The sequence below is a fragment of the Onychomys torridus genome, chromosome X (genome assembly GCF_903995425.1).
Source record: "Onychomys torridus chromosome X, mOncTor1.1, whole genome shotgun sequence".
NCBI lineage: Eukaryota > Metazoa > Chordata > Mammalia > Rodentia > Cricetidae > Onychomys > Onychomys torridus.
In genome coordinates, this window is record NC_050466.1 from 87,342,993 (window position 1) to 87,355,468 (window position 12,476).

The following is a 12,476-nucleotide window of genomic DNA, read 5'->3' on the forward strand; positions in this document are numbered from 1 at the left end:
GAGGGGCTCATGAGGCCCAACCCTAGCTGAGGAATTCTTGACAGGTGATGGCTTCAGAGCAACAGGGGTCAGTTTTTTTTAGGTGGGGGTCTCTGGTAGGGCAGTGTGTTGTCCTGTACCTATACTTACATGGAAAACACTAATTGGACTCAAAAAATTACTTTAAAAGAAGAGGGCATGAAGTTCTGAGTGTCTGTGAGAACTAAGGAGTAAATTTATTAATTTTGTTGAATTTTGATCCTTGAATATACTACCAATACTTTGCTTGACACATGGACTGAGCAACTATCAGGTCCTCTGCCTTTCCAGTGTGAAGACAGCCATTGATAGTCCATATAGTATAAGTCAATCGAATAAATCCCCTTTTGAATATACATACATTCCATAGGTTCTATTCTTTTATAGAACCCTCACATATACTCGCCCACACTTCTATGCCTAATATAGCTAGCCCAATTCTGATACGTGTTTTTTGAGATGAGGATCGAACCCAGGGCCTTGTGCTTGCTAGGCAAGCACTCTACCACTGAGCTAAATCCCCGACCCCCCAATTCTGATACATTTGCTTGATCCCCTTTTCACCAGTGAAGTTTATGAGGTTTATTTCATAATCATCATTACCCTAATTTTGCATATGAAGAAGCCTTGGTACGAAGAAGGAACAGAGTTCTACTAGATCCTACAGTAAGCAAATAACAGAGCAAGTGTTTAAATTCCCAGAATTCTTTCCATAGTTCCCTCTATAGATGCTGTGGCAAAGACTCAAACCACGAGAGGGACTGGAAGGATTAAAGGATTAAATTAAATTAATCTATGAGGAAAAGGTTCTGGAGAGTGGGGGATGTAGCTCAGTGGTAGAACATTTCTTTAGTATGCACAAGGGCCTTGGGTTCAATGTCTAGTACTGGAAAATCATTTTGAGGAAATCCTTGACTTTGTCTTTGTAGAAGGACAGCCTATCAGTATTTACACAGGTTGATAGGAGTTATAAGCAACTTATAGGTGGTATCCTTGTCTTTTTGTCCTTTACAAGTGATAAGTTCTATTGTCCTTCTTGCCAATCATTGTCCTTAAATAGAGTGGCTATGGGGGCTGCAGGTGCTCTACAGGCCACCTAAAGAGAATTGCTCCCATCTGACTACTCAAGTGAATTTTTCACAAAGTTCATCACTTCCACTGCCTTTCTTTGACTTCTAGGCTAGGACAAGTACTGCAAGCAAGACCTAAAGCACCATTCAGGAACTGGTGGAGGATGTAGCTACCTATTTCAAAGCATTGAGCTTTTCCTCTAATTTGTCAAATAGTAAATATTGGGATTTCTCTTTTGAGGGAAAGGGGATTTAAAAGCTTTTAGCAACTACCAACAAATAATTTCTGTGAGACCTCTGAGTGAAGCTAGGTCTAAAGTATAAGGTGCCATAGCATCTGGCTGTCTAGGAAAGAGGCAGGGCGTAGAAAATGATGGGCATCTGTACTGTTCCTTGGCAAAGCCTTTCAGGTACCTTTGGTTCTAAAAATGTAATGTTAGAATCCAGCTGCTGGTCAGGCCACTTTACCAGTAGCAGCCCTCCAATTCTCACAGAGACTGACAGACACCCCGCTGAGACATTGTCTGTCAATCTCTAGCTAACAGGCTTCAAGGTACCAACATCTCTTCACCAGACAAGTGAGTTTACATCAGAAGAATATTAGTGGCCACACATAATGCTTTTCCCACCCTGTTCTCTGCCTCATGCCAAGAAATCAAAAGCCTGCAGTCACCTTCATACTGTGAAATCCCCATTTCTTCAGAGAGCTGTAAAAAAGAATCTGGAATCTGCCATAACCCTGATTCCACTCTCCAGAGCCCTCACCAAGCTGTCTGGCTCTACCTCTGCAAACTGAATTCTTCTCAAAGCCTCCACCAAGCTGTTATTTATCTGTCTGTCCATGGCATTACCTAACTCCTAATAAATTACTTACCCCTAACAATCCATCTCATGTCTCTCTTGAACTTGCACCTTAGATCCTTCAGTGATTAGTTCCAATATTCAACTGTATTGCCTATGTGTGAGTCAGATTCTGTGTTAAGAGATTAGGGCAGATCTGAATAGCAAGGCCCTCTTACCCCGATAAATGCATGGTATCCTGAGAAAAGCAGGAATAGATATAGTTAGTTATAATTAGTGTTATCAATGGTGAACTGAGTATCACTTGGGAAGGAGTGACTATAACAAACTGAAAAGCTGCTTAGGGAGGGACTAGTTGAAGTTCTGTTCACAGATCATTACGGGTTGAGGAACTCATATGTGAAAGGTGGCAGTGGAAAATAATCCACATGCTGGTTGTCCTGAGATGATCCTTCCTGCTACTAGATCTAATCTCTGCCCATCTTTTCCATGCTTTGTGTCCCAGGACACTGTCTTTGGGAACTGATTAGATATTCATATCTACAGACTGGTTTAAACACCAATGGGAAAAATCACCAGAGCAAGAGGGAGAGGGGTCCTGGTTTCCCATTCCTCCTTTGCTCTGACACTCATAGCTCTAGTGACTGGAATATTCCCTGAGAATAGCTCCTACTAGGAATCTGTCCACAAGGCCAGGTCTTAATTGGATAAGAATGTTCCATGCCTTTACCTCCTCAAAGCTGAGGATTTAATGGCTTCCTGCTGCTCATAGGTCCTAAGAGTTTCACTCTCTTGCCTGGAATTGCTGATTTTGTTTTCACCAACTCTTATAAATATAAATGAGACAACCCATGGACCCATTTTCAGAGAACGTAAAATGAAGGGTCATAGGGGAGGTAAAGAAGGACAGAAAAGAGAACAGATGATGCATACTAAATAATCTTCTATGGCATTTTTCATGACAAACTGTGCAGGTAGAGCTTGAAGAGCCTATACAAGATGGGTTTTAAAGCTTTTACTTTGAAGCATCATAGAATAAACTCACAGGTTCATATAGAGAAGATAGACATAATTACAGAATGAAGATAACCTAATCAGAAAACATGGATGCCTGTCAGCTAATGCTGAAACTGAAGTTCTGAAAGATTGACATGCTGAAAGGAATGGATTAGTATTCCTCCTTTTTCCTCATCCTCTCTTTCAACAGGATTCACATCAGATCTCCTCATAATGCTTCTCTAGGCCAGCCATATTCTCATAGTACTCACAAAACTGCTCTTCCTTTATGGCTTCACCCACCTACCAGTATACAAAGGCATGTTCATGAGACATCAGGTCACACATGTGGTCGAGTTGAGCCCCAGCCTCAGCAATGACTATGATGTTGCTCAGTATGCAGGCAGTTCACTGTATCTTAGCCTTGTCTCCATCAGATACCACAGTGGGAGGCTGGTAATTAATGTTAACCTTGAAGCCATTAGGACACCTATATCCACAAACTATATGAAGTAATCTGTCTTGTCGGTGACAATGTCAGCACTAATATCTTTGAAAACTATGTCACCACAGTACAACAGGTAGCAAATCATGTATTTAAAATGGTGAGGATTACATTTCAGCATCTGGTTGACTGGCACAAACAGGCATTGGTGATTTCTGCTTCAGAAAGTTCCTCATGGTAGTCTTTCTCAGCAGAGGTGACAGGTGTATGTAGCTGGAGAGAAAATGCAGGGGTAAGGCACTGGTTTGGTCTGGAATTCTGTCAGATGTACATTCAGGGATCCACCAGATTTCAGAGAGGCAGAGACAGAAGACTCAATCCGGCTAATAAGACAGTTAAGATCAGTGTAGGTTGGATGCTCAAAATTGAGGTTTCTATGACCAATGTGTTAGCTAGCCCCATCGTCTACCATAAAGGTACAACCAGGATGTTCCAGGGTGATATGAGTGTTGAGGATAGACTTGCAGGGATCAAAACAGTGCTAGAATTCTGGAGGACTTGATAAAAGGAGAAATCCAGCTTAGAATTCTTTCTGTAATCAACAGATAGACATTCCATCATCAGGGAACCCAGAATCAGTTCTTCCAACAAAGCTGTAGAAAACAAACAAAAAAAACTAAAGACCTATTGTAGCTAGAAGTTTCTCTGGTCCTGCCAGGGCACTAAAGTCCTATTGCTTGCTTATAAAATAATCACACAGAGGCTTAATATTATTTATAACTGTTTGGCCATTAGCGCAGGCTTTTTATTGACTAGCTCTTACACTTAAACTCAGCCCATTTCTGTTAATCTATATGTCACCACGTATTCCGTGGTTTTACCTGTGTGCCATTATATGCTGCTCTCTGGATGTCAGCCTGGTATCTCCTGGCTCAGCCTTCTTCTTCTCAGAAGTCTCCTTGTCTACTTATCCCACCTATAATTCCTGCCTGGCTACTGGCCAATTAGCATTTTATTAAACCAGTGTATAAAAGCATTATTCCACAGCATTATCCTTTTTCTGTTTAATTAAAAAAGAAAGTTTTAACTTTAACATAGTAAAATTATATATAACAAAACAGTTATCAAGCAAGAATTACAGTTGCAATATCTAGTCTATTTATATTTGGCAAATTCAAAAGAAATGTTCTACTTATCCTATATTTGTGAGTCTAAGCTTTCATATCTAACTTATCTTTTATTATAAAAAAGGAAAATTATAACTATCTAGTCTTCAACTACATCAAAGACTCCAGAAGGATATAATATTACCTAAGTAAACAGGAAGAACATTGTAAGCAACTTCCAAAAATCTAGAAATGACAGAGACAGCTATCTGCCTGGATAGTCATCCAAAGTTCCTCTGCAACATTGGGACATCTGTCTTCAGCCCACAGGCCTAAAGTCTCTCAGTCGCTTCTCTCTGTGTCCTGTAGAATGTCTGGCAGTTTCTTCTGTGAAGCAGGAACCTAAAGGACCACTTTGCCTTGCAAAGTTCAGTGGTCAATTTCCTATGGGTCCTGCAGGTCCAGTCAATACAACACTTTGTCAAGCAGTCCAAGCAAGAACAGTTTCTTGCCCAAATGGCTATTTTTGCCATGAAGAAGATAAACTCCATATGGAGTGTCTTTGACGCCCATCTTTCTCTTTGAAGTAAATTGGTGCTGCCAGTAACAGACATGTCTCATTGTCCAGAAAGTCTAAGTTTTTAAAACATTCTAAATGCCATATTCTGTAGATCTTTGAAGTATTTGAAGATTACCTACCTAGTTGATTATATCTATGTATACCTAGAAAACTTAACATGACTATAAGTTTGACTATCATAGAAGACTAATTATTAATCTGTATTTCTTAATTATTAGTTTAAATGAGTTACATAAACATAATACCTTAAACAAAAGTAGACATATATATATATATATATATAAAGTATAACAAATTAACTTTAAATTTGTATCAATAAACTAAAATCTATACCAATGTAAAACATTTTAAACAAGTTGCTTCTCTTTAAAAGTAGATTCAATAATCTACCCTTTCATCCTATCATATCTACATTCTATATTTCTATATCATATCCTCCTTTCTACTTTTAGAAAAAGATTGACTATGACCAATAACAGTTTGTAACCAATAACCTAAACAAAGACAAATATTCATAATTCATGTTTTTTGAGAATGTGGGTGTAGTTTTCTAGGCTACTTCCTGCTGATAAAGGGTGCTGTATTCTTATGGGGATCCTGGGAAAACTGAGAATTATGGTCAAGTCCTGAATGGAATAGTCAGTGAGGCTGCATTGTCTGAGCCAGTCGCCTTGAAAGTGTTATGGATGTTGGATCATCTGGGCCATGGTGTCATTGAAGACCTTTCAGGGGGCCTTGGCTGGTCAAACTGTATTATCCTGGAAGCAATCCACAGGTTCTCATCTTCTATGGAAACAAAAGCAGAACCTTTTTTCCAAAGCAATGTATCCTTAGACATAAATTTTGAAATTGAGATAATTTTAAAATATACATATTGATTTAACTCAGCAGCTTTCACAATCAAATGTATTTCTGTAGTTTAAAATCCCAAAGACAATATAATCCAGACTCTCTGTGTAATATCCATCTTTACGTGGCTTATTTTTATATTACCTTTATTGTTTCTTTAAAGACTTTATTTTTTAAAACTATTTTCTATATAATTATATTCATTTTCTTCTCTCTTCCAAGGCTACGTACATTTTTACACACAATGTAAGCCATTTAAAGTCTTCTTCTATCTGAATCTGTCTTATTGTGAACCTATTGCTTTAAACTGCAGTATGACTAGGACTGAAATGGCAGCTTTGGCAACTGGCTCTGCCCACCTCAGCTTCCCAGCATTGCAGAAATACATCTACTGCCAGCTCTGGGGGAACCATGCTCACTGCTGACTCTGGGAAACAGTGGGTCTATACTTCCATCCAACAGCATGTAGCCCAAAAACATCTCTTTTTGTTGTTGTTGTTTTTGTCTGTACTAGCTTGGAGACACCTCTGTGTACTGTGGCAGGAATCCCCAGCCATGCTGCTTAGTTCATGGCAGCTGGCGGCCAGCTCCATCTTGCAGGCAGCTATCAGGAGAGGAGTCTGTGCTGCTGCTGGCATGAGACTATGAGACTAGAAAGTCTAGTGTGGCTCTGTTTCTGTGCGTTCAGTATCTGCAAGCTTTCTAAGGTCTATGTGGATCAATGCCCAATAACCTAATTTTATTAATTAAAACTGCTTGGCCATTAGCTCAGGCTAACTACTGACTAGCTCTTACACCGAAACTCAGCTCATTTCTGTTTATCTATGTGTCGCCACATATTCCGTGGCTTTACCTGTGTACCATTACATGCTGCTCCCTGGATGGTGGGCTGGTATCTCCTGACTCAGCCTTATTCTTCCCAGAATTCTCCTTGTCTGCTTATTCTGCCTATACTTCCTGTCTGGCTACTGGTCAATTAGCACTTTATTCAACCAGTATACAAAAGCATTATTCCACAGAAACTATCTACTGGTCAGGCAGCTTGTAAATTTTGCCCAATATTAGATCAGTGATCTATTTTCCAAGGGTAGAGTGTCCACAGCCCTAGATATTGGCAGCATCTTCCTTTCCTTTGATGAGCTGTTCAGGATGGAGAGCTGACAGTAAGTACCAGCGTAAACTTCATCAATAACAATGGGTTCCAGGTCTACAAACAGTACCCTAAACACATGTTTGCCAACATTTATCTCACTGAAGGAAATGTTGAAGAGTCATCTTCTTCCTTAATGGCTTTGTAACTTAGCATCTGGCCATCCAGCTGTATGCTATGTTCCAGGAAGTGGAACCCCAGAAAGCATTGCTAATTCAGATACCAGCCTGGCCAATTTGAATGGAGATGTACTCACACATGTTATAGGCTAGGAGGCAAAGTCAACATAAGCAGACCAATGGCCATGGTTACTGTACCCAACAGGCTAAGAGTCAAGGTAAGTAACCTAATGAGCTTCATAAGACAATTAATATTTTGCCAATAAGAAACCACTGAAATTTCTGGTGACCCAATGTACACATGATGTCAGAATTAATAGCTCCCACATATTGAAAGTTTCCTATAGGTCAAATTATTTGCTTTTCCATGTCTTACTGAATCTTCACAGTCTCTTAATAAGAGAATGTGTTCATCTTAAAAGGGACAGGGATATAGTTCAGTTAAGGTAGAGAGGTACTAGTTTCAATCCCCAGTACTGCAAGAACAAGCAAAAAAAAAACTTTAAAAGTTCAGGGAAGACTAACATACTCACTTGATCACTTGAATGGAAGAGGAAAAATTTCAGCCTGTATCTGCCCATGTCTGAAGCCTGAATTCATCGCTATACTGATGGTTAGTTTTCATTATCAACTTGACTGGACTCAGAATCATCATAGAAACACAGCTCTGGGTATGTCTACTAGGCCTTTTCTAAAAAGGTTTAATTGACCAGGGAAGATCTGCCCAGAATGTGGTGGCTTCATCCCATGGATGCAGTCCTTAACTAAATTCAAAAGAGAAAGGAACCTGAACACTGACATTCATAGCCCTCTGATTCCTGGTTGTAGATGTGATGGGATCAGCTACCTCATCCTTTCACTACTATGGCATGTCTGCCATGATAGGTTGTACCCTCAAATTGAACCAAAATACACTGTACCTTCACTTGTTTTTGTCAGGCATTCTCTCACAAATGAGAATAGTGAGATTATTAATCAGTCTATATGACCATTTGGGTTATTTTTCAGCTCTATAATTCCATAAATCTGCAAGGTAAGCAGGCATCTCAGATTAAGCCCAGTGGTCCACCCATTAATGAAAAGTGATGGTGACAGATTTATGGCTAGAGGGTTCTTTCAGTAGTACATGCAGTGATATAAATGAGACTTCATGGTTTAGGACAATGTCATCCTTTCTTTAAAATGTATCTCAAGCTGACCCTGTCTCCCTAATGACTGGGTAAACAGAGAACATATGGCTAATTCTGATAGATGTCTATTTTTAGAAATGACAGTCCCTTAAGTTCCCCTGATAGAAATCTCACTCTTTAATAGGTATGAATATAGCTATCCACATTCCCAGCCCATGGGGACTAAGCAGTGGACACACTAGATTGATTTTGAGAATGGTCCTAGATACCAAGTCATAGTTTGAAACCAAACTTCAAGAAAATGAAGAGCAGCAACTTTGAATACTTCCCATTGATTTCTCACTATAAATCAGGCACATGTCATCACCACTATGTTACAAGTGAAGAAGCTAAGGCTGGGAGAGGTGAGGTGATTTCCAGAGAGTGATATAATTCTCTCTCCTCAATCCTGCTCTGCTTCTCTACATCCCTCCTCCCTCCTCAGCTAGCTCTCTCCTCCCCTCTCTTTCTGGCTCTTGTCTGACCCTCTCTGAAAAAAAAAAAATCTCTCACTAGTTGTAGTCTGGAGAACTTGGACTAATAGAGAAAATGAGAGGAAAGGTGTGATTTGCAGTGGGTGGTATTAGTGACAACTGGAGTAAAATAGCAGTAGCACCAAGTAATGTTTGTGTGATTTGAACCAAGCTCTGTAATCTTGCAAAGCCTTGGTTTCCTTACATATAACACTGTATTTTCCAGGAATTTTGGGAGCATTAAATGAGCAGTTTGATATGAGAATACCTAGGATATAGGGCTTTTTCCTGTAGATGTAACCGTCTTGTTAAATAAGAAACACAGAGCCAATTGCAGAGTTAAAAGCCAAGAGGTCAGAGCAATAGCTGAGAGCTGAAAACCTTACCCTTCACTGCTGCTCTGTCTTTCCTCTCCACAAGAGACCTACTTCCTGTGCCCTGTCTTTTATACAGACTTTCTGTTCTGCCTTCTCATTGGTTGTAAACCCAGCCACATGACCTCCTCATCACTGCCTGTCTATACAGACCTCCAGGTCTTCTATGGTTGGTATTGAGATTAAAGGTGTGTCGCCGTGCTGGCTGTATCCTTGAACACACAGAGATCCTGCCTAGCTCTGCCTCCCAAGTGCTGGGATTAAAGGCATGCACTACCATCACCCAGCTTCTGCTATGGCTTGCTCTGACCCCAAGGCAACTTTATTAATATACAATTAAAATCACATTTTACAAATAAAGTATCACCACATTTTCCTGTTCCAGTGTCTAATAATTTTCTCTCAGCTGACAATTATCATCTTAAAAATATCAGGGAGTTGAATAATGTTAACACCTTTCTAATTTGAATTAAAATTCAAAGCCCCTTTCTTATTAATTAGGTTTCAGAACTCCTCACTTAGTCACATAAGAAAAGACTCTTGTAATTCTTAGATGTTCTCCTGGACACTTGCCAGGAACTATGAATACTATTGTGATAGTCACATTTAGGAATGTCTCTTGGATTTCTGAGAGCTATATATGTACTTGAGTTTTCTAGCAGATGCTCATTAACTATCTTGAGAAGGGAGCATCTTTCCCAAACACAAGGTCAAAGGTGCTCTGTATACCTTCCATCCTCAACTTATTTCAGGCATTGTCCACATATTTAATTTACCCCCATGGTCCAACTTCAGCAGCACAGCATACACAAATAAGTTTCTTTCCCATCATAAGTCTAACACTTAGCTTGAGGAACACTGGGTATTCTGATAATACTCACAGAATAACATATGAGATGAATATCTGGGCATGTCTGTGAGAGAGTTTCTAGATAGGGTTGAAATGGGAAGACCTAACATAAATGTGGATAGAATTATCCCTTGGACTAGAGTCTTGAATGAAATCAAAAAGAGAACACTTAACAGCTGCATCATCACTCCTGATTCCTGGCCTCAGATATAATGCCTGAAGCATCTGCACTGTGACTTCCCTACCCTAAAATTGTGAGACAAAATAACCCTTCCTTGAGTCACTTTTCTCAGGATATTTTTATCACAACAACAGGAGTTTTCAGCATTGGAAACCTTTTTGTAGCCCCAGGAGCCCCATAGGCTTTTACTTCTACTTTGTTTTCACTATTTACTTACTGTGACTTTGAGCAAGTAATGATTGTTCTGAATCTCATCTCTTCATGTGTAAGATGGGACTAAAATGACGTGGCAAGATGCTCAAATAAAACCCTCTTCTCTCCTCCTCCTCCTCCTCTTTCTCCTCCTCCTCCTCTTTCTCCTCCTCCTCCTCCTCCTCCTCCTTCTTCTTCTTCTTCTCTCTCTCTCTCTCTCTCTCTCTCTCTCTCTCTCTCTCTCTCTCTCTCTCTCTCTCTCATGTGTGCACACACATGCATGTGAACATGATAGCATCTTCTTTCACCAATTTACTTTTCTAACTCTAATCCCAGAGCACTGGGAAGTTCCAAGGATTGAAGCTTCTCCCACTCCATATTTGGAACATAAGCAGTACTTAATGCTGTTTCCTTTTTTGATTACAGAGTAGCCTACCTCCTTGCAGGTTGTTTCAGCCAAGACTCTGAACTCTAGTAGAACATCTTCAAAAGCTCTGTGTCTTATTATCATCGATCATCCCTATGTCAGTATTCCACTTCCTTTGTCACAATGGAAACTGGCATAGCTCTTTGGTTTGTCTGTGCTTCTTTCCTAGAGCTTTTATAATCTATTTACATTATATTTAGACTCATTCCCTAAAGCATTTTGTGATGTCATCTTCACTTCAGAAAAATAATGTGATATAAGTTAGACAGCCAAGAGTCGAAGGTTAATTTCCAATTATGGATGAAATGAACCAGTAGTACACTGTTTCTCATCTCCTATCTCCTTTCCAGAACATAGCTACCCCCTTCATGAACTCCACTGCACAACTCTTAGGACAGAGAAAGCAATGGAGTGTGGGGAACAGTTACTTCCCAGGACATCAGGTGGGATGGTCAAGAGGTTGAAGGCACTCATGCCACACCACCAGGAGCTGAGCTTTAACAAAAAGCAGCCCTTGTCAAATTTTAAAGATATAAGAATTGTCAAAGTCTCACTGTTGGCAAATGCCAATTAGGTGAGCCCAAGTTATGAGCAGAAAACCTCTGCATGGTAGAAAAAGCACAAACAAACAGACCTAGCTATGGGCATATAGAGACACAGCTTGGTAGGAGTCAGTATAGTTAGTTAGGGGCTGAGGGACATGAAATTTTCCATTTGAGTCAGGTTAAAACACATAAGAATCAAAAGACTGGGTAGTGGTCAGCATTTAGGAATGTCTCCTTGTGTAGCATAGCTCAGTGCTCTGATTTAGGGTAGATGTAGAGGAGACTCCATTGCTGGAAAGCTACTGAAACAGCACTGCCACTGATAATGCTGATAATGACTAATACTGACAAATAGGTGGCTGACAACACATATTTGAGTGACAATGACTTGCTACAGGGGCAGCTACTAGACATCACAGAACCAATGATTTTTTTTTTTTTCCGGCGCTCTTACCCTTCGAGGAAAAGTCACAAAACACGACAGAATCCACTAACAAGAGTTTTATTAAGACAAGAAGAAAAAGATAGATGTGATCAGGCCTGTGGAAGGACACATGTGTGAAGGGGGTGGGGGAACATGGGGCCTGTCTTTTAAGGGCCAGCTTGCACCTGTGCACACAGGCCACATGGCCACTCCACACATGTGTAGATCACATGACTGTGCCATGCGATTACAGGACCACACAGCCATGGGGCATGGGTTACATAGGCTGTACGACCCGGAAATGACTAGGTGGAAATGACTAAGTATCCCAACGGGCATGCTTGACCATGGGGGTGTGGTTGGAATTCCTATCATATAGTCTATCTCGAGGCCTGTTACTCTTGGTATACACTTCATTTTTTTAAATTAATTTGTTTTTAAAAAGTTTTTTTTTCATTTTACATACCAATCCCAGTTCCCCCTCCCTCCCCTTCTTCTGCCCCCCCCCACCTCCCCCAATCCCACCCCCCCATCCACTCCTCATAGAGAGTAAGATCCCTTTGGGGAAGTCAACAAAGTCTGGCATACTAAGTTGAGGCAGGACCAAGCCCCCCCCCCCCCAAAAAAAAGCCATTTCATGCATCCGGGATAAGTCCTGGTTCCAGTGCCAAAGGCTCCCTAAGCAGATCTAGCCACACAACTGTCAC

At 40.4% G+C, this 12,476-nt stretch overlaps 1 pseudogene; it reads right to left on the reverse strand.

The window, feature by feature from the left end:
- Window positions 1-3,104: 3,104 nt before the first annotated feature.
- LOC118574846 lies at window positions 3,105-4,009 on the reverse strand (annotated as a pseudogene).
- Window positions 4,010-12,476: the final 8,467 nt, after the last annotated feature.